At 46.7% G+C, this 23,463-nt stretch overlaps 1 protein-coding gene and 1 non-coding gene across 3 annotated transcripts in view; one reads left to right on the top strand and one right to left on the bottom strand.

The window, feature by feature from the left end:
- The window catches only part of LOC126248012 (rab-like protein 6), a 196,228-nt gene that overhangs the window by 136,711 nt on the left and 36,054 nt on the right, over positions 1–23,463 (top strand). The window lies entirely within an intron of this gene.
- On the bottom strand, positions 9,702–9,776 carry Trnas-cga (transfer RNA serine (anticodon CGA)). The gene has a single exon. It is a non-coding gene; the product is annotated as a tRNA-Ser (tRNA).

The raw sequence follows: 23,463 nt of genomic DNA, 5'->3' as shown, positions 1-23,463 counted from the left end.
CCAGCACATCTGCAGCTCCATTTGCGATGATACCTAGAGCATACAGACTGGACCTACAAGAAGTGGAGTCACATGCTCTTCTCAGATGAGAACACATGTAGCTTGACTAGTGACTTTGGATGCACCCTCATATGGCGAGAGGTGGGAACGCACAATGCACCCAGGAATGTTGTCGAACATTATTGTTTTCATGGTGAGCAATAATGTTGCATTCGCTTACTGACGTTCAAGTCTTTTAACATGGTGCACTCACTGGTCAATGAATGGAGGAACATACGTCACTGTACTCCTCCTCCTTCTGCATCTTTCCAGGGGTGTATTCAACCTAGACTTTATTTTTATGGATAATAATGCGAGACTGCATCGAACAGCACAGCTGGAGGAGCTCTTGAAACAAGAGGATATTCGGTGAATGGCCTCGCCTGTCCATTCCTTCAACTTAAAGCCCTTTGAGCATGTGTTGGATGCAATGGGAATTGTCAAATGTACAGGTGGACGAGTGGAACACTGTTAAGAACCATATTCTGCCTTTTGTAATGTCAGGGAACCGTCATAAACCCACTGACTTCAGTCTAAGAATTGTCTTTGAATAAAACTGTCATTTCTGTTCATCTCACTGTGTACTTCTTTCAGTTGTCTTCTGTATTATACTGCAGCAGTTTTTTTTATGTCCAAGTTTCGTCAAGCTTCCCAGTAACATGTCATGTGAAAGCTACTTTTGTCCTTATGTCTTGCATGTCAATGTACAGAAAGATGGCATACCACTGAAACCAACCATCCGTGTTATCAGCTCTCCCCTTCATACAAGGTAGCAAAGTATTTAACCGAAGTATAGGCATCTACACTAAGGTGACAAAAGTCACAGGATAATGATATTTGCACATACAGATGGTGGTAGTACCCCATACACAAGGTATAAAAGGGTAGTACATTGGCAGAGCTGTCATTTCTACTCAGGTAATTCATGTGAAAAGGTTTCTACTGCGATTATGGCCACACAACAGGAATTAAAACAGGCTTTGAAAGCATAATGGTAGTTGTAACTAGACACACAGACCATTCCATTTCATAAATCGTTAGGTAATTCAATATTGCAAGATCCACAGTGTCAAGAGTGTGCCAAGAATACCAATTTCAAGCATTACCTCTCACCACAAACAATGCAGTGGCCGATGGCCTTCACTTAACGACCGAGATCAGCAGCATTTGCGTAGAATTTTCAATACCAACAGATAAGCAACACTGCTTCAAATAACTGCAAAAATCAATCAAGCAGCTGACGCAAGTCCCTTTGCTAACAGCGTGACATCACCTGCTGCATCTTTCTGGGGCTCGTGACCAATCAGTTGGATCCTTGACGAGTGGGAAACTGTGGTCTGGTCAGATGAGTCCCTATTTCAGTTGGTAAGAGCTGATTAAATAGTAGGAGTGTGGTGTAGGCCCCATGAAGCGATGGACCCAAGTTGTCAACAAGGCACTATGCAAGCTGGTGGTGGCTTCCTAATGGTGTGGGCTGTGTTTACTTGGAATGGACTGGGTTCTCTGGTCCAACTGAATTCATCATTTACTGGAAATGGTTATGTTTGGCTACTTGGCGACCATTTGCAGCCATTCATTGACTTCTTGTTCTTAAACAATGATGGATTTTTTATGGATGACAGTGCGCCATTTCACAGGGCCACTGTTGTTTATGACTGGTTTGAAGAACATTCTGGACAATTCGAACGAATGATTTGGCCACCCAGATTGCCCAACATGACTCCCATGAACATGTATGGGACATAATTGAATGGTCAGTTCATGCACAAAATTGTGCATTGGCAACACTTTCACAGTTATGGATGACTATAGAGGCAGCATAGCTCATTAGTTCTGCGGGGGTCTTTCAATGACTTGTTGAGTCCATGACAAGTCAAGTTGCATGACTTTTGTCACCTCAGTGTATAGTAGACCACTGTAGACCCATATTTAGACTTAAAGAACTGCATGTTTAACCATAAACTGTATAAATAAATCTTTACTGTATACCAGTTTCTGTCAATGAGATCATCATCACTGGAAGAAGAGGCAAATGCATTAGATGGAAAAGCAATTCATCTTTCACTTAGAAGTTTGAAAGTCCTCTGTGTTACAGTGACTGGTTGGGTGGTTGATTTGGGGGAGGGGACCACACAGCAAGGTCATCAGTCCTATCGGATTAGGGAAGGAAATCAACCATGTCCTTTCAAAGGAACCATCTCGGCATTTGCCTGAAGAGATTCAGGGAAATCACAGAAAACATAAATCAGGATGGCTGGACGGAGTTTGAACCATTGTCCTCCCGAATGCAAGTCCAGTGTGTTACAGTGACTGTACGTGTCCATCTATTGTGTATCATGACCTTAAATAGCAAGAAATTGGTCTTACAGTAACACATGTAAAGGAACTATCATGAAGATTTCTCTGCAGTTTGGCAGACTGTGGAAATTATTATGAAATGACTGATGAAACAACCATGCGTTCACCCCTTTCGCCTATCATAGATAATTTTTTTCGTGGAGGATTTCGAAGAATGAGCATTGAATAGTGAAAGTCCAGAAGCATGTGTATCATGTCTGAGATCAGTAACTCTGATAATAAAATTAAAGCAATTTGGAATATTATTGAAAAGGAAACAGGGCAACCAAGAGCACAGGAAGACTTTAGTGCCATAAAACTGAATGACAAGTGTACTAACAAACAATCAGAAATTGAAAATATTTTCAATAATCATTTTTTAAATGTTGTGGAGAAAATAGGATCTAGATCTTCACTAGAAGAGGCAAGGCTACTAATAGAAGAGGCCGTACCTGTGCAGTTTGAAACAACTGTAATTCCACCAACCTCTCCCTCTGAAATCAGTAAAATAATAAACTCACTGAAAAGTAAAAGCTCTTACGGAATTGATGGCATTTCCAGCAAGGTACTTAAAGCTTGTTCCCCACAGATAAGTAGGATTCTCAGCCACGTATGTAATAGCTCTTTGGAGCAGGGTGTTTTCCCCGATAGACTGAAATATGCCATTGTAAAACCATGGCATAAAAAGGGGGATACGTCGGATGTGAACAACTACCGCCCAATCTCTCTTCTGACAGCTCTATCAAAAATTTTTGAGAAAGTAATGTATTCAAGAGTAGCCTCCCATATTTGTAAAGATAAAGTACTAACAAAATGTCAGTTCGGTTTTCAGAAAGGCTTTTCAACAGAAAATGCTATATACGCTTTCACTGATCAAATATTAAATGCTCTGAATAAGCGGACACACCCATTGGTATTTTTTGTGATCTCTCAAAGGCCTTTGATTGTGTAAATCATGGAATTCTTTTAGATAAGCTAAATCATTATGGTTTGAGGGGGGCAGTGCACAAATGGTTTAATTCATACTTAACTGGAAGAATGCAGAAAGTTGAAATAAGTGGTTCATGTAATGTTAAAACAACAGCTGATTCCTCAAACTGGGGGGCTATCAAGTACGGGGTCCAACAGGGTTCGGTCTTAGGTCCTTTACTGTTCTTGATATACATTAATGACTTACCATTCCACATTGATGAATATGCAAAGTTAGTTCTTTTTGCTGATGATACAAGTATAGTAATAACATCCAAAAACCAAGAACTAAGTGATGTAATTGTAAATGATGTTTTTCACAAAATTATTCAGTGGGTCTCAGCAAACGGACTCTCTTTAAATTTTGATAAAACACAGTATATACAGTTCTGTACAGTAAATGGCACAACTCCAGTAATAAATATAGACTTTGAACAGAAGTCTGTAGCTAAGGTAGAATTTTCAAAATTTTTAGATGTGTCCATTGATGAGAGGTTAAACTGGAAGCAACACATTGATGGTCTGCTGAAACGTCTGAGTTCAGCTACGTATGCTATCAGGGTTATTGCAAATTTTGGTGATAAGAATCTCAGTAAATTAGCTTACTATGCCTACTTTCATTCACTGCTTTCGTATGGCATCATATTCTGGGGTAATTCATCATTGAGTAGAAAAGTATTCATTGCTCAAAAACGTGTAATCAGAATAATTGCTGGAGCCCACCCACGGTCATCCTGCAGACATCTATTTAAGGATCTAGGGATCCTCACAGTAACCTCACAGTATATATATGCACTTATGAAATTTGTTGTTAATAATCCAGCCCAGTTCAAAAGTAATAGCAGTGTGCATAGCTATAATACCAGGAGAAAGGATGATCTTCACTATGTAGGGTTAAATCTGACTTTGGCACAGAAAGGGGTAAATTATGCTGCCACAAAAGTCTTTGGTCACCTACCAAACAGCATCAAAAGCCTGACAGATAGCCAACTAACATTTAAAAATAAGTTAAAAGTATTTCTAGATGACAACTCCTTCTACTCATTGGCTGAATTTTTAGATATAAATTAAGGGGGGCAAAAAAAAAAAAAAAAAAAAAAAAAAAAAAAAAAAAAACATTAGTGTCATGCAATATTTTGTGTAATGTAATATCTTGTACAGACATCTTTTATTAACCGACACGTTCCACATCATTACGAAGTGTCATATTCATGATCTATGGAACAAGTATTAATCTTACCTAATCTAATCCATCCAGCCTGTTTCTTCAGATATGTCGATGAAGCAGTTCATTGACCATATGAACATTATATGTCTTAACATATTTACAGCAGAAATGGAGGAGGACAGGAAGTTGCCTTTCTTAGATGTATTGGTCGAACAAAAAGCAGAGTGACAATACAGCCATTCTGTCTATTGAAAACCAATGCACACAGACATACCTCCGTGGATGTAGCTTTCGTGATCCATGTCAGAAGAGCGTTATGCTAAGCACCCAAATAGCTAGAGCCAAGACTATTTTAGACAAGGAGTACCTTGTATCCAAGGTTAACTATTTCAAAAGGAACAAGCATTCTGTCTGTGATATTACTTCAACACTGTCGAGGAAACTGAGACACACACAAAGCCATTCAATGAAGCCATTAGGACCCACACATAGTGCAGCTTCCATTCTACAGTACAACAATAACTAAAATAGGTAGAGTCTTAACCAGGCGATGGATCGGACTGGCCATCTGGCCACCTAAAAAAATTAAAGAAATGTTGCATCCTGTTAAAGATACCAGGGGATTTGTAATATTCCTTGCAAGTGTCATAACAGTTACTTAGGTCACTCTATGTGAACTATTGCTGATTGCCGTGTTGAGCATCATAATAGTAAATAATTTGAGAGAGTAAGCAAGAGTTCCTGAATATCATCAGTAGGTCTACACCCACAAGCAGAGCATGAGAAGCCATTGGGAGAATTTCCAGGTGGAACTCACAACTGCCAATAGCATCTGCATGACAGCAGGGGTGCCTCTTAACATCACTGAGAGACATTGTTCAGGTTATAGCTGAACTGTACAAGACCATTACAGCTGATTCTAACCAGAATCCAGCTTCCCGTCATTATTGGGAGATGCAGGAAAGGGTTGGTTTTGATTTTCGTTCCACCAAAGTTGAAGAATACAACTAACCTTTCTCTGTTTGGGAGTTGGATTCTGCTCATCATATTGTGCGCAGTCATGACCTGATAATGTACAGCATGTTGAAACAGTTGAACCCAACTCTTCCAAACTTTACAGAAGCTCTCCTGCGAACCTTGCAGAACTAGCACTCCTGAAAGAAAGGATATTGCGGAGACATGGCTTAGCCACAGCCTGGGGGATGTTTCCAGAATGAGATTTTCACTCTGCAGCGGAGAGTGCGCTGATATGAAACTTCCTGGCAGATTAAAACTGTGTGCCCGACCGAGACTCGAACTCGGGACCTTTGCCTTTCGCGGGCAAGTGCTCTACCAACTGAGCTACCGAAGCACGACTCACGCCCGGTACTCACAGCTTTACTTCTGCCAGTACCTCGTCTCCTACCTTCCAAACTTTACAGAAGCTCTCCTGCGAACCTTGCAGAACTAGCACTCCTGAAAGAAAGGATATTGCGGAGACATGGCTTAGCCACAGCCTGGGGGATGTTTCCAGAATGAGATTTTCACTCTGCAGCGGAGTGTGCGCTGATATGAAACTTCCTGGCAGATTAAAACTGTGTGCCCGACCGAGACTCGAACTCGGGACCTTTGCCTTTCGCGGGCAAGTGCTCTACCAACTGAGCTACCGAAGCACGACTCACGCCCGGTACTCACAGCTTTACTTCTGCCAGTACCTCGTCTCCTACCTTCCAAACTTTACAGAAGCTCTCCTGCGAACCTTGCAGAACTAGCACTCCTGAAAGAAAGGATATTGCGGAGACATGGCTTAGCCACAGCCTGGGGGATGTTTCCAGAATGAGATTTTCACTCTGCAGCGGAGTGTGCGCTGATATGAAACTTCCTGGCAGATTAAAACTGTGTGCCCGACCGAGACTCGAACTCGGGACCTTTGCCTTTCGCGGGCAAGTGCTCTACCAACTGAGCTACCGAAGCACGACTACGCCCGGTACTCACAGCTTTACTTCTGCCAGTACCTCGTCTCCTACCTTCCAAACTTTACAGAAGCTCTCCTGCGAACCTTGCAGAACTAACACTCCTGAAAGAAAGGATATTGCGGAGACATGGCTTAGCCACAGCCTGGGGGATGTTTCCAGAATGAGATTTTCACTCTGCAGCGGAGTGTGCGCTGATATGAAACTTCCTGGCAGATTAAAACTGTGTGCCCGACCGAGACTCGAACTCGGGACCTTTGCCTTTCGCGGGCAAGTGCTCTACCAACTGAGCTACCGAAGCACGACTCACGCCCGGTACTCACAGCTTTACTTCTGCCAGTACCTCGTCTCCTACCTTCCAAACTTTACAGAAGCTCTCCTGCGAACCTTGCAGAACTAGCACTCCTGAAAGAAAGGATATTGCGGAGACATGGCTTAGCCACAGCCTGGGGGATGTTTCCAGAATGAGATTTTCACTCTGCAGCGGAGTGTGCGCTGATATGAAACTTCCTGGCAGATTAAAACTGTGTGCCCGACCGAGACTCGAACTCGGGACCTTTGCCTTTCGCGGGCAAGTGCTCTACCAACTGAGCTACCGAAGCACGACTCACGCCCGGTACTCACAGCTTTACTTCTGCCAGTACCTCGTCTCCTACCTTCCAAACTTTACAGAAGCTCTCCTGCGAACCTTGCAGAACTAGCACTCCTGAAAGAAAGGATATTGCGGAGACATGGCTTAGCCACAGCCTGGGGGATGTTTCCAGAATGAGATTTTCACTCTGCAGCGGAGTGTGCGCTGATATGAAACTTCCTGGCAGATTAAAACTGTGTGCCCGACCGAGACTCAAACTCGGGACCTTTGCCTTTCGCGGGCAAGTGCTCTACCAACTGAGCTACCGAAGCACGACTCACGCCCGGTACTCACAGCTTTACTTCTGCCAGTACCTCGTCTCCTACCTTCCAAACTTTACAGAAGCTCTCCTGTGAACCTTGCAGAACTAGCACTCCTGAAAGAAAGGATATTGCGGAGACATGGCTTAGCCACAGCCTGGGGGATGTTTCCAGAATGAGATTTTCACTCTGCAGCGGAGAGTGCGCTGATATGAAACTTCCTGGCAGATTAAAACTGTGTGCCCGACCGAGACTCGAACTCGGGACCTTTGCCTTTCGCGGGCAAGTGCTCTACCAACTGAGCTACCGAAGCACGACTCACGCCCGGTACTCACAGCTTTACTTCTGCCAGTACCTCGTCTCCTACCTTCCAAACTTTACAGAAGCTCTCCTGCGAACCTTGCAGAACTAGCACTCCTGAAAGAAAGGATATTGCGGAGACATGGCTTAGCCACAGCCTGGGGGATGTTTCCAGAATGAGATTTTCACTCTGCAGCGGAGTGTGCGCTGATATGAAACTTCCTGGCAGATTAAAACTGTGTGCCCGACCGAGACTCAAACTCGGGACCTTTGCCTTTCGCGGGCAAGTGCTCTACCAACTGAGCTACCGAAGCACGACTCACGCCCGGTACTCACAGCTTTACTTCTGCCAGTACCTCGTCTCCTACCTTCCAAACTTTACAGAAGCTCTCCTGCGAACCTTGCAGAACTAGCACTCCTGAAAGAAAGGATATTGCGGAGACATGGCTTAGCCACAGCCTGGGGGATGTTTCCAGAATGAGATTTTCACTCTGCAGCGGAGTGTGCGCTGATATGAAACTTCCTGGCAGATTAAAACTGTGTGCCCGACCGAGACTCGAACTCGGGACCTTTGCCTTTCGCGGGCAAGTGCTCTACCAACTGAGCTACCGAAGCACGACTCACGCCCGGTACTCACAGCTTTACTTCTGCCAGTACCTCGTCTCCTACCTTCCAAACTTTACAGAAGCTCTCCTGCGAACCTTGCAGAACTAGCACTCCTGAAAGAAAGGATATTGCGGAGACATGGCTTAGCCACAGCCTGGGGGATGTTTCCAGAATGAGATTTTCACTCTGCAGCGGAGTGTGCGCTGATATGAAACTTCCTGGCAGATTAAAACTGTGTGCCCGACCGAGACTCAAACTCGGGACCTTTGCCTTTCGCGGGCAAGTGCTCTACCAACTGAGCTACCGAAGCACGACTCACGCCCGGTACTCACAGCTTTACTTCTGCCAGTACCTCGTCTCCTACCTTCCAAACTTTACAGAAGCTCTCCTGCGAACCTTGCAGAACTAGCACTCCTGAAAGAAAGGATATTGCAGAGACATGGCTTAGCCACAGCCTGGGGGATGTTTCCAGAATGAGATTTTCACTCTGCAGCGGAGTGTGCGCCGATATGAAACTTCCTGGCAGATTAAAACTGTGTGCCCGACCGAGACTCGAACTCGGGACCTTTGCCTTTCGCGGGCAAGTGCTCTACCAACTGAGCTACCGAAGCACGACTCACGCCCGGTACTCACAGCTTTACTTCTGCCAGTACCTCGTCTCCTACCTTCCAAACTTTACAGAAGCTCTCCTGCGAACCTTGCAGAACTAGCACTCCTGAAAGAAAGGATATTGCGGAGACATGGCTTAGCCACAGCCTGGGGGATGTTTCCAGAATGAGATTTTCACTCTGCAGCGGAGTGTGCGCTGATATGAAACTTCCTGGCAGATTAAAACTGTGTGCCCGACCGAGACTCGAACTCGGGACCTTTGCCTTTCGCGGGCAAGTGCTCTACCAACTGAGCTACCGAAGCACGACTCACGCCCGGTACTCACAGCTTTACTTCTGCCAGTACCTCGTCTCCTACCTTCCAAACTTTACAGAAGCTCTCCTGCGAACCTTGCAGAACTAGCACTCCTGAAAGAAAGGATATTGCGGAGACATGGCTTAGCCACAGCCTGGGGGATGTTTCCAGAATGAGATTTTCACTCTGCAGCGGAGTGTGCGCTGATATGAAACTTCCTGGCAGATTAAAACTGTGTGCCCGACCGAGACTCGAACTCGGGACCTTTGCCTTTCGCGGGCAAGTGCTCTACCAACTGAGCTACCGAAGCACGACTCACGCCCGGTACTCACAGCTTTACTTCTGCCAGTACCTCGTCTCCTACCTTCCAAACTTTACAGAAGCTCTCCTGCGAACCTTGCAGAACTAACACTCCTGAAAGAAAGGATATTGCGGAGACATGGCTTAGCCACAGCCTGGGGGATGTTTCCAGAATGAGATTTTCACTCTGCAGCGGAGTGTGCGCTGATATGAAACTTCCTGGCAGATTAAAACTGTGCGCCCGACCGAGACTCGAACTCGGGACCTTTGCCTTTCGCGGGCAAGTGCTCTACCAACTGAGCTACCGAAGCACGACTCACGCCCGGTACTCACAGCTTTACTTCTGCCAGTACCTCGTCTCCTACCTTCCAAACTTTACAGAAGCTCTCCTGCGAACCTTGCAGAACTAGCACTCCTGAAAGAAAGGATATTGCGGAGACATGGCTTAGCCACAGCCTGGGGGATGTTTCCAGAATGAGATTTTCACTCTGCAGCGGAGTGTGCGCTGATATGAAACTTCCTGGCAGATTAAAACTGTGTGCCCGACCGAGACTCGAACTCGGGACCTTTGCCTTTCGCGGGCAAGTGCTCTACCAACTGAGCTACCGAAGCACGACTCACGCCCGGTACTCACAGCTTTACTTCTGCCAGTACCTCATCTCCTACCTTCCAAACTTTACAGAAGCTCTCCTGCGAACCTTGCAGAACTAGCACTCCTGAAAGAAAGGATATTGCGGAGACATGGCTTAGCCACAGCCTGGGGGATGTTTCCAGAATGAGATTTTCACTCTGCAGCGGAGTGTGCGCTGATATGAAACTTCCTGGCAGATTAAAACTGTGTGCCCGACCGAGACTCGAACTCGGGACCTTTGCCTTTCGCGGGCAAGTGCTCTACCAACTGAGCTACCGAAGCACGACTCACGCCCGGTACTCACAGCTTTACTTCTGCCAGTACCTCGTCTCCTACCTTCCAAACTTTACAGAAGCTCTCCTGCGAACCTTGCAGAACTAGCACTCCTGAAAGAAAGGATATTGCGGAGACATGGCTTAGCCACAGCCTGGGGGATGTTTCCACAATGAGATTTTCACTCTGCAGCGGAGTGTGCGCTGATATGAAACTTCCTGGCAGATTAAAACTGTGTGCCCGACCGAGACTCGAACTCGGGACCTTTGCCTTTCGCGGGCAAGTGCTCTACCAACTGAGCTACCGAAGCACGACTCACGCCCGGTACTCACAGCTTTACTTCTGCCAGTACCTCGTCTCCTACCTTCCAAACTTTACAGAAGCTCTCCTGCGAACCTTGCAGAACTAGCACTCCTGAAAGAAAGGATATTGCGGAGACATGGCTTAGCCACAGCCTGGGGGATGTTTCCAGAATGAGATTTTCACTCTGCAGCGGAGTGTGCGCTGATATGAAACTTCCTGGCAGATTAAAACTGCCCGCGAAAGGCAAAGGTCCCGAGTTCGAATCTCGGTCGGGCACACAGTTTTAATCTGCCAGGAAGTTTCATATCAGCGCACACTCCGCTGCAGAGTGAAAATCTCATTCTGGAAACATCCCCCAGGCTGTGGCTAAGCCATGTCTCCGCAATATCCTTTCTTTCAGGAGTGCTAGTTCTGCAAGGTTCGCAGGAGAGCTTCTGTAAAGTTTGGAAGGTAGGAGACGAGGTACTGGCAGAAGTAAAGCTGTGAGTACCGGGCGTGAGTCGTGCTTCGGTAGCTCAGTTGGTAGAGCACTTGCCCGCGAAAGGCAAAGGTCCCGAGTTCGAGTCTCGGTCGGGCACACAGTTTTAATCTGCCAGGAAGTTTCATATCAGCGCACACTCCGCTGCAGAGTGAAAATCTCATTCTGGAAACATCCCCCAGGCTGTGGCTAAGCCATGTCTCCGCAATATCCTTTCTTTCAGGAGTGCTAGTTCTGCAAGGTTCGCAGGAGAGCTTCTGTAAAGTTTGGAAGGTAGGAGACGAGGTACTGGCAGAAGTAAAGCTGTGAGTACCGGGCGTGAGTCGTGCTTCGGTAGCTCAGTTGGTAGAGCACTTGCCCGCGAAAGGCAAAGGTCCCGAGTTCGAGTCTCGGTCGGGCACACAGTTTTAATCTGCCAGGAAGTTTCATATCAGCGCACACTCCGCTGCAGAGTGAAAATCTCATTCTGGAAACATCCCCCAGGCTGTGGCTAAGCCATGTCTCCGCAATATCCTTTCTTTCAGGAGTGCTAGTTCTGCAAGGTTCGCAGGAGAGCTTCTGTAAAGTTTGGAAGGTAGGAGACGAGGTACTGGCAGAAGTAAAGCTGTGAGTACCGGGCGTGAGTCGTGCTTCGGTAGCTCAGTTGGTAGAGCACTTGCCCGCGAAAGGCAAAGGTCCCGAGTTCGAGTCTCGGTCGGGCACACAGTTTTAATCTGCCAGGAAGTTTCATATCAGCGCACACTCCGCTGCAGAGTGAAAATCTCATTCTGGAAACATCCCCCAGGCTGTGGCTAAGCCATGTCTCCGCAATATCCTTTCTTTCAGGAGTGCTAGTTCTGCAAGGTTCGCAGGAGAGCTTCTGTAAAGTTTGGAAGGTAGGAGACGAGGTACTGGCAGAAGTAAAGCTGTGAGTACCGGGCGTGAGTCGTGCTTCGGTAGCTCAGTTGGTAGAGCACTTGCCCGCGAAAGGCAAAGTTCCCGAGATCGAGTCTCGGTCGGGCACACAGTTTTAATCTGCCAGGAAGTTTCATATCAGCGCACACTCCGCTGCAGAGTGAAAATCTCATTCTGGAAACATCCCCCAGGCTGTGGCTAAGCCATGTCTCCGCAATATCCTTTCTTTCAGGAGTGCTAGTTCTGCAAGGTTCGCAGGAGAGCTTCTGTAAAGTTTGGAAGGTAGGAGACGAGGTACTGGCAGAAGTAAAGCTGTGAGTACCGGGCGTGAGTCGTGCTTCGGTAGCTCAGTTGGTAGAGCACTTGCCCGCGAAAGGCAAAGGTCCCGAGTTCGAGTCTCGGTCGGGCACACAGTTTTAATCTGCCAGGAAGTTTCATATCAGCGCACACTCCGCTGCAGAGTGAAAATCTCATTCTGGAAACATCCCCCAGGCTGTGGCTAAGCCATGTCTCCGCAATATCCTTTCTTTCAGGAGTGCTAGTTCTGCAAGGTTCGCAGGAGAGCTTCTGTAAAGTTTGGAAGGTAGGAGACGAGGTACTGGCAGAAGTAAAGCTGTGAGTACCGGGCGTGAGTCGTGCTTCGGTAGCTCAGTTGGTAGAGCACTTGCCCGCGAAAGGCAAAGGTCCCGAGTTCGAGTCTCGGTCGGGCACACAGTTTTAATCTGCCAGGAAGTTTCATATCAGCGCACACTCCGCTGCAGAGTGAAAATCTCATTCTGGAAACATCCCCCAGGCTGTGGCTAAGCCATGTCTCCGCAATATCCTTTCTTTCAGGAGTGCTAGTTCTGCAAGGTTCGCAGGAGAGCTTCTGTAAAGTTTGGAAGGTAGGAGACGAGGTACTGGCAGAAGTAAAGCTGTGAGTACCGGGCGTGAGTCGTGCTTCGGTAGCTCAGTTGGTAGAGCACTTGCCCGCGAAAGGCAAAGGTCCCGAGTTTGAGTCTCGGTCGGGCACACAGTTTTAATCTGCCAGGAAGTTTCATATCAGCGCACACTCCGCTGCAGAGTGAAAATCTCATTCTGGAAACATCCCCCAGGCTGTGGCTAAGCCATGTCTCCGCAATATCCTTTCTTTCAGGAGTGCTAGTTCTGCAAGGTTCGCAGGAGAGCTTCTGTAAAGTTTGGAAGGTAGGAGACGAGGTACTGGCAGAAGTAAAGCTGTGAGTACCGGGCGTGAGTCGTGCTTCGGTAGCTCAGTTGGTAGAGCACTTGCCCGCGAAAGGCAAAGGTCCCGAGTTTGAGTCTCGGTCGGGCACACAGTTTTAATCTGCCAGGAAGTTTCATATCAGCGCACACTCCGCTGCAGAGTGAAAATCTCATTCTGGAAACATCCCCCAGGCTGTGGCTAAGCCATGTCTCCGCAATATCCTTTCTTTCAGGAGTGCTAGTTCTGCAAGGTTCGCAGGAGAGCTTCTGTAAAGTTTGGAAGGTAGGAGACGAGATACTGGCAGAAGTAAAGCTGTGAGTACCGGGCGTGAGTCGTGCTTCGGTAGCTCAGTTGGTAGAGCACTTGCCCGCGAAAGGCAAAGGTCCCGAGTTCGAGTCTCGGTCGGGCACACAGTTTTAATCTGCCAGGAAGTTTCATATCAGCGCACACTCCGCTGCAGAGTGAAAATCTCATTCTGGAAACATCCCCCAGGCTGTGGCTAAGCCATGTCTCCGCAATATCCTTTCTTTCAGGAGTGCTAGTTCTGCATGGTTCGCAGGAGAGCTTCTGTAAAGTTTGGAAGGTAGGAGACGAGGTACTGGCAGAAGTAAAGCTGTGAGTACCGGGCGTGAGTCGTGCTTCGGTAGCTCAGTTGGTAGAGCACTTGCCCGCGAAAGGCAAAGGTCCCGAGTTTGAGTCTCGGTCGGGCACACAGTTTTAATCTGCCAGGAAGTTTCATATCAGCGCACACTCCGCTGCAGAGTGAAAATCTCATTCTGGAAACATCCCCCAGGCTGTGGCTAAGCCATGTCTCCGCAATATCCTTTCTTTCAGGAGTGCTAGTTCTGCAAGGTTCGCAGGAGAGCTTCTGTAAAGTTTGGAAGGTAGGAGACGAGGTACTGGCAGAAGTAAAGCTGTGAGTACCGGGCGTGAGTCGTGCTTCGGTAGCTCAGTTGGTAGAGCACTTGCCCGCGAAAGGCAAAGGTCCCGAGTTCGAGTCTCGGTCGGGCACACAGTTTTAATCTGCCAGGAAGTTTCCTATCAGCGCACACTCCGCTGCAGAGTGAAAATCTCATTCTGGAAACATCCCCCAGGCTGTGGCTAAGCCATGTCTCCGCAATATCCTTTCTTTCAGGAGTGCTAGTTCTGCAAGGTTCGCAGGAGAGCTTCTGTAAAGTTTGGAAGGTAGGAGACGAGGTACTGGCAGAAGTAAAGCTGTGAGTACCGGGCGTGAGTCGTGCTTCGGTAGCTCAGTTGGTAGAGCACTTGCCCGCGAAAGGCAAAGGTCCCGAGTTTGAGTCTCGGTCGGGCACACAGTTTTAATCTGCCAGGAAGTTTCATATCAGCGCACACTCCGCTGCAGAGTGAAAATCTCATTCTGGAAACATCCCCCAGGCTGTGGCTAAGCCATGTCTCCGCAATATCCTTTCTTTCAGGAGTGCTAGTTCTGCAAGGTTCGCAGGAGAGCTTCTGTAAAGTTTGGAAGGTAGGAGACGAGGTACTGGCAGAAGTAAAGCTGTGAGTACCGGGCGTGAGTCGTGCTTCGGTAGCTCAGTTGGTAGAGCACTTGCCCGCGAAAGGCAAAGGTCCCGAGTTCGAGTCTCGGTCGGGCACACAGTTTTAATCTGCCAGGAAGTTTCATATCAGCGCACACTCCGCTGCAGAGTGAAAATCTCATTCTGGAAACATCCCCCAGGCTGTGGCTAAGCCATGTCTCCGCAATATCCTTTCTTTCAGGAGTGCTAGTTCTGCAAGGTTCGCAGGAGAGCTTCTGTAAAGTTTGGAAGGTAGGAGACGAGGTACTGGCAGAAGTAAAGCTGTGAGTACCGGGCGTGAGTCGTGCTTCGGTAGCTCAGTTGGTAGAGCACTTGCCCGCGAAAGGCAAAGGTCCCGAGTTTGAGTCTCGGTCGGGCACACAGTTTTAATCTGCCAGGAAGTTTCATATCAGCGCACACTCCGCTGCAGAGTGAAAATCTCATTCTGGAAACATCCCCCAGGCTGTGGCTAAGCCATGTCTCCGCAATATCCTTTCTTTCAGGAGTGCTAGTTCTGCAAGGTTCGCAGGAGAGCTTCTGTAAAGTTCGGAAGGTAGGAGACGAGGTACTGGCAGAAGTAAAGCTGTGAGTACCGGGCGTGAGTCGTGCTTCGGTAGCTCAGTTGGTAGAGCACTTGCCCGCGAAAGGCAAAGGTCCCGAGTTCGAGTCTCGGTCGGGCACACAGTTTTAATCTGCCAGGAAGTTTCATATCAGCGCACACTCCGCTGCAGAGTGAAAATCTCATTGTGGAAACATCCCCCAGGCTGTGGCTAAGCCATGTCTCCGCAATATCCTTTCTTTCAGGAGTGCTAGTTCTGCAAGGTTCGCAGGAGAGCTTCTGTAAAGTTTGGAAGGTAGGAGACGAGGTACTGGCAGAAGTAAAGCTGTGAGTACCGGGCGTGAGTCGTGCTTCGGTAGCTCAGTTGGTAGAGCACTTGCCCGCGAAAGGCAAAGGTCCCGAGTTCGAGTCTCGGTCGGGCACACAGTTTTAATCTGCCAGGAAGTTTCATATCAGCGCACACTCCGCTGCAGAGTGAAAATCTCATTCTGGAAACATCCCCCAGGCTGTGGCTAAGCCATGTCTCCGCAATATCCTTTCTTTCAGGAGTGCTAGTTCTGCAAGGTTCGCAGGAGAGCTTCTGTAAAGTTTGGAAGGTAGGAGACGAGGTACTGGCAGAAGTAAAGCTGTGAGTACCGGGCGTGAGTCGTGCTTCGGTAGCTCAGTTGGTAGAGCACTTGCCCGCGAAAGGCAAAGGTCCCGAGTTTGAGTCTCGGTCGGGCACACAGTTTTAATCTGCCAGGAAGTTTCATATCAGCGCACACTCCGCTGCAGAGTGAAAATCTCATTCTGGAAACATCCCCCAGGCTGTGGCTAAGCCATGTCTCCGCAATATCCTTTCTTTCAGGAGTGCTAGTTCTGCAAGGTTCGCAGGAGAGCTTCTGTAAAGTTTGGAAGGTAGGAGACGAGGTACTGGCAGAAGTAAAGCTGTGAGTACCGGGCGTGAGTCGTGCTTCGGTAGCTCAGTTGGTAGAGCACTTGCCCGCGAAAGGCAAAGGTCCCGAGTTCGAGTCTCGGTCGGGCACACAGTTTTAATCTGCCAGGAAGTTTCATATCAGCGCACACTCCGCTGCAGAGTGAAAATCTCATTCTGGAAACATCCCCCAGGCTGTGGCTAAGCCATGTCTCCGCAATATCCTTTCTTTCAGGAGTGCTAGTTCTGCAAGGTTCGCAGGAGAGCTTCTGTAAAGTTTGGAAGGTAGGAGACGAGGTACTGGCAGAAGTAAAGCTGTGAGTACCGGGCGTGAGTCGTGCTTCGGTAGCTCAGTTGGTAGAGCACTTGCCCGCGAAAGGCAAAGGTCCCGAGTTTGAGTCTCGGTCGGGCACACAGTTTTAATCTGCCAGGAAGTTTCATATCAGCGCACACTCCGCTGCAGAGTGAAAATCTCATTGTGGAAACATCCCCCAGGCTGTGGCTAAGCCATGTCTCCGCAATATCCTTTCTTTCAGGAGTGCTAGTTCTGCAAGGTTCGCAGGAGAGCTTCTGTAAAGTTTGGAAGGTAGGAGACGAGGTACTGGCAGAAGTAAAGCTGTGAGTACCGGGCGTGAGTCGTGCTTCGGTAGCTCAGTTGGTAGAGCACTTGCCCGCGAAAGGCAAAGGTCCCGAGTTTGAGTCTCGGTCGGGCACACAGTTTTAATCTGCCAGGAAGTTTCATATCAGCGCACACTCCGCTGCAGAGTGAAAATCTCATTCTGGAAACATCCCCCAGGCTGTGGCTAAGCCATGTCTCCGCAATATCCTTTCTTTCAGGAGTGCTAGTTCTGCAAGGTTCGCAGGAGAGCTTCTGTAAAGTTTGGAAGGTAGGAGACGAGGTACTGGCAGAAGTAAAGCTGTGAGTACCGGGCGTGAGTCGTGCTTCGGTAGCTCAGTTGGTAGAGCACTTGCCCGCGAAAGGCAAAGGTCCCGAGTTCGAGTCTCGGTCGGGCACACAGTTTTAATCTGCCAGGAAGTTTCATATCAGCGCACACTCCGCTGCAGAGTGAAAATCTCATTCTGGAAACATCCCCCAGGCTGTGGCTAAGCCATGTCTCCGCAATATCCTTTCTTTCAGGAGTGCTAGTTCTGCAAGGTTCGCAGGAGAACTTCTGTAAAGTTTGGAAGGTAGGAGACGAGGTACTGGCAGAAGTAAAGCTGTGAGTACCGGGCGTGAGTCGTGCTTTGGTAGCTCAGTTGGTAGAGCACTTGCCCGCGAAGGGCAAAGGTCCCGAGTTCGAGTCTCGGTCGGGCACACAGTTTTAATCTGCCAGGAAGTTTCATATCAGCGCACACTCCGCTGCAGAGTGAAAATCTCATTCTGGAAACATCCCCCAGGCTGTGGCTAAGCCATGTCTCCGCAATATCCTTTCTTTCAGGAGTGCTAGTTCTGCAAGGTTCGCAGGAGAGCTTCTGTAAAGTTTGGAAGGTAGGCGACGAGGTACTGGCAGAAGTAAAGCTGTGAGTACCGGGCGTGAGTCGTGCTTCGGTAGCTCAGTTGGTAGAGCACTTGCCCGCGAAAGGCAAAGGTCCCGAGTTCGAGTCTCGGTCGGGCACACAGTTTTAATCTGCCAGGAAGTTTCATATCAGCGCACACTCCGCTGCAGAGTGAAAATCTCATTCTGGAAACATCCCCCAGGCTGTGGCTAAGCCATGTCTCCGCAATAACCTTTCTTTCAGGAGTGCTAGTTCTGCAAGGTTCGCGGGAGAGCTTCTGTAAAGTTTGGAAGGTAGGAGACGAGGTACTGGCAGAAGTAAAGCTGTGAGTACCGGGCGTGAGTCGTGCTTCGGTAGCTCAGTTGGTAGAGCACTTGCCCGCGAAAGGCAAAGGTCCCGAGTTTGAGTCTCGGTCGGGCACACAGTTTTAATCTGCCAGGAAGTTTCATATCAGCGCACACTCCGCTGCAGAGTGAAAATCTCATTCTGGAAACATCCCCCAGGCTGTGGCTAAGCCATGTCTCCGCAATATCCTTTCTTTCAGGAGTGCTAGTTCTGCAAGTTTTGCAGGAGAGCTTCTGTAAAGTTTGGAAGGTAGGAGACGAGGTACTGGCAGAAGTAAAGCTGTGAGTACCGGGCGTGAGTCGTGCTTCGGTAGCTCAGTTGGTAGAGCACTTGCCCGCGAAAGGCAAAGGTCCCGAGTTCGAGTCTCGGTCGGGCACACAGTTTTAATCTGCCAGGAAGTTTCATATCAGCGCACACTCCGCTGCAGAGTGAAAATCTCATTAGTGGAGTATATGGTCAACCAATGACTAGTGTGGAGTCTCGAAACCAGGTCACTTCTCATTCGCTCCCAGTGCAGGTTCAAGAAGTATAATTCCAGTCTCAATAACTTGATCCTGCTCGAAGTTACAATTCAACAGGCTTTCGTACATTACCAACACCTTTTCGGTGTACTCTTTGATTTGGGAAAAGTCTATGATATTAACTGGAGCCATAATATTTTGTTGTAGCTTTGCAAGCAGTATTTCCTTGGACATCTCTCCACATTCATACAGCCCTTCCTATCAGATATGTATTTTTTGTACAAGATTGGGAATGTCCTGTCTGAATACCATATCTGGCCATTTTAAGCAGGGCAACAGCGTCCCTCGAGGAAGTGTTTTAGGTGTAGTAGCGTTCACCATTTCAATCAACAGTATTACATGCACAAGGCATCCTGCACAGTGTTGTTTTGTTTGTGGATGACTTCTCCATCTGCTGTGCCACTACCAAACTTGCAATGGCTAATCATCAGTTACACTTGATGATCAGGTAGCTGGAAGAATGGTCAAACATATTAGGTTTTAAATTCTCTTTGGAGAAAGCTGTATGTGTGTTGATTTTAAATGCTCCCGCTCTTTTTAATTCACTTATTTTAAAACTGGGTGATACCATTCTCACTTTTAAGGAAAAGATGAAATATCTGGGTCTCACTTTCGATGCGAGTCTGACATGTCTGCCCCATCTTAAAGAACTGAAGATCAGATCCCTCAGGGCTTTGACCGTCATTAAATACGATAATGATGGAAGCTGAATAAATGAATTAAAATTTGTACCATGGCCGGATTATGGCAATAAATTCCTCGTCTTCTCAGATTCCCAAAGTGCCCTACTTTCTATTGGTCATATGTACTCAGCAAATCAGATGGGACTTGAACCCAGCTGTGGCACAAATTTTAATTCATTTATTCATGTTCCATCATTATTGTAGATAAAGATGAGACTTAAATGTCTTGAGGAAAATTTAATTATAAAATCTTTAGATGCGTTAGTGATAGGTAGTCAACAGAGCACGTCTATTCTGACTTTGTAAAGCATTTGTGCGACCCCTGCTTGAATATGGATGCTAGATTTGTGGATCAGCAATGCCTTCATACCTGAAAATGCTGGACACAATTCACCATGAGGGTATTAGGCAGTCAACAGCGACTTGTTGCACAAGTCCAGGTTGTGTGCCAAGGCTGGTAAGCCTCCACTGGAGCCATAATATTTTGTTGTAGCTTTGCAAGCAGTATTTCCTTGGACATCTCTCCACATTCATACAGCCCTTCCTATCAGATATGTATTTTTTGTACAAGATTGGGAATGTCCTGTCTGAATACCATATCTGGCCATTTTAAGCAGGGCAACAGCGTCCCTCGAGGAAGTGTTTTAGGTGTAGTAGCGTTCACCATTTCAATCAACAGTATTACATGCACAAGGCATCCTGCACAGTGTTGTTTTGTTTGTGGATGACTTCTCCATCTGCTGTGCCACTACCAAACTTGCAATGGCTAATCATCAGTTACACTTGATGATCAGGTAGCTGGAAGAATGGTCAAACATATTAGGTTTTAAATTCTCTTTGGAGAAAGCTGTATGTGTGTTGATTTTAAATGCTCCCGCTCTTTTTAATTCACTTATTTTAAAACTGGGTGATACCATTCTCACTTTTAAGGAAAAGATGAAATATCTGGGTCTCACTTTCGATGCGAGTCTGACATGTCTGCCCCATCTTAAAGAACTGAAGATCAGATCCCTCAGGGCTTTGACCATCATTAAATACGATAATGATGGAAGCTGAATAAATGAATTAAAATTTGTACCATGGCCGGATTATGGCAATAAATTCCTCGTCTTCTCAGATTCCCAAAGTGCCCTACTTTCTATTGGTCATATGTACTCAGCAAATCAGATGGGACTTGAACCCAGCCGTGGCACAAATTTTAATTCATTTATTCAGGTTCCATCATTATTGTAGATAAAGATGAGACTTAAATGTCTTGAGGAAAATTTAATTATAAAATCTTTAGATGCGTTAGTGATAGGTAGTCAACAGAGCACGTCTATTCTGACTTTGTAAAGCATTTGTGCGACCCCTGCTTGAATATGGATGCTAGATTTGTGGATCAGCAATGCCTTCATACCTGAAAATGCTGGACACAATTCACCATGAGGGTATTAGGCAGTCAACAGCGACTTGTTGCACAAGTCCAGGTTGTGTGCCAAGGCTGGTAAGCCTCCACTGTTTATTCAAAATTTTCTAGTTGTGGTACCCAAGCATATAGGGCTCTTTCCATTCCCTAATCATCAGCATTCATCTCCGTTGCACAGCCGCCACTAGAACATCTGTTCTGTAACTGTCCAATGGCAAATTAAACCATTTGATATCAGTGTGAAGTAGAGCCTTCGGTTACCACAGGTGAAGTGTACTGGGGTCCAAAGCTGGGAGTGGAATATGGGATACCCCTGGCTGCTGATGAGGCTTAGGTTACTTTTTAAATTGACTGAATACAGGAATAATTGTACCCCAGAATATATTATTAAAATTAAATTTAACAACATTTTAAACCACCAACTGGATTTATTAGTGCTTACACAGACGGGTCTAAGCATGGGGATTTGTATCGGTTGCTCCATTGTGTTGCCTGACAGTGTCCCCAGGACAGGGCTCCCAAAACAGTTTTCACTTTATTATGCAGAATTGTTTGCTGTCCTGTCCTGATGGCACTAGAGCAGATGAGATGGTATTGCGGCAATAAATTCCTTATCTGCTTAGATTCCCAAAGTGCCCTACTTGCTATTGGTCATATGTACCCAGCATATCAGATGGTTCAAGAAATGCAGGATGCTCTCTGCCTTCTGCAGCAACAAGGTACAAAATAATTTTCTGCTGGGTTCCAGGGCACATAGGGGTCAGGGGAAATGAACTCGCTGCTGCTGTTGCCAAAGAGGCCTGCTACCTTCCATCTTCTGCTTGCTGTTCAGCCCCCCTGCAGGCTATTGCCATATTTGTGACCCAGAAGACCATGTGTTAGTGGGGAGGCTCAGTGGCTGGAAGTGAGGAGTAATAAGCTGCTTTCAGTAAAACCATCAGTGCAGTCATGGCTTATGACCCTCAGACAACAATGAGCTGAAGAAGTAGCCCCAGTGTGTCACAGATGTGGAACACAGCTGTTGATATGACATATTTTAATTGAGTGTGTTTTATATGACAACTCGAGGGCAAGCTTGGAGTGGGACACTGCCCATTGATGCAGGGCTTTCTCTTACACCCCCAGTGTGTCGATACAAAATATTTTAATTGAGTGTGTTTTATATGATGATCTGAACACAGATGTGTGTGTTATCTTAACTGATAGTAAGGTGAGTGTAGTTTCTGTTTTAAGATTTTGTGTGATGTCAGGACTTTTCCCACAATATTGGGTGTGAGTTTTAACGTGTTGCAGAGTGGCTCAATCACCAATTATTTCTAAGTAGTCACTTAGCCACAGTCACCTGTCCTCTTTTTAACTATGTCTGTACTGATATTTTATCCTTGCTTAATAGCAAAAGATAAATCTAGTTATTCTGTTGTGTTTTGTCCAAATGTATCATTGTTCTTTTACAATTCTCACAATGTCAGGACTGTGTTTTCAATAGTCATGTGAGGATACAACTTGGTTTTAAAATTTGTTATTTTTTAATGGATGTTCACCATCCTCCTTTGCAGTTATTTCAAGTAAGGGTGCTGATGACCTCACCATTTAGTACCCTAAACTATTAATCATCACCACCTTCAATAGTTGCAGGTAAGGCCCCCTTCACATCTTGGATGAGGCTCCCCAGCAGACATACCGAACACACATTGGACTCCTTTTCAGCCCTGAATTCTATTTCCTTAAGGGGCTCCATAGTGCGTGTAATATTGGACTTCCCAGTAACTAGCAAACCTGTCCCCCTGTGTGCCTGCTTGGATCCTGCTGGAAGAGTGGCCACCTGTTGACTCATAGGGTGAATGGATGACACCAGCCAGCCAGTCCCCACATTCACTGTCTGCCTCAAGTGATGTGAACGTGACTCATATTGCCACTCATTTTGTGGCGAGCACAGTTCCCCATATCAAGTACAATGGAAGGTGCCTCAGCAGCATAGCCCATGGGCAAAACAAGCGACACCTGAGGTGTCCCATGTGACGTGCCAGTTTCCCGCCAGTGCTACACCGTGAGGCAGCAGCCTGTGATGGCTGACTATGGCCAACAGCATTTACAGCTATTCACTGTCTGTGACCGGCTCCTCTTGTGTCCACTCACTGCATGTGCATTCTGTATTCATCCTAGCATGTAAGAGTACTACTCAACTAAATGTAATATATAGAATATGTGTTTAGGCTGAGAGCTGCTGCTGCTGCTGCTGCTGCTGCTGCTTTCTACCCTATTCTGCTGGAGCTCTACAGAATATTTACTGTTTGAAAAGCTCACAGAATTAAGTAAACGAAGCAAGACTTAACGATTGCAGCAATGGGAAACTATGGTAAAACAGTAGCTGAGTGGACACAAGTGACAGCAAAATACACAACCTCTTATACAAAATAAATAATCCTGCTAAACACAGTTAAAGAAACAGGTAGTGTGTGTTTCTGTTCAGAAGCATGAAAGAATACTACAAAACCTAATGATTTATGCAATATGTGGACAAACTGAGAGCTGCTGCTGCTACTGAAATCCACCCTGCTCTACAACTGGAGGCCTACTGGGTCTGATGGAAGGCATCCCTCCTTAATAAAAATAACTTTGACAGTAGAAATACTTTTAGGGAATTACTCAAGTTGAATAAGTGACCTAGTTTGATTCTCTAATCATAATATCAACTAAATCACAGAAAAAATGTTGAGATATAGACTATGTATCTTGCCTGTTTATTAGATACTA

The sequence above is a fragment of the Schistocerca nitens genome, chromosome 3 (assembly GCF_023898315.1).
Source record: "Schistocerca nitens isolate TAMUIC-IGC-003100 chromosome 3, iqSchNite1.1, whole genome shotgun sequence".
Taxonomy (NCBI): Eukaryota; Metazoa; Arthropoda; class Insecta; order Orthoptera; family Acrididae; genus Schistocerca; species Schistocerca nitens.
Note: the sequence above shows the minus strand (reverse complement) of the source record. Positions and strands in the feature narration are given on the sequence as shown.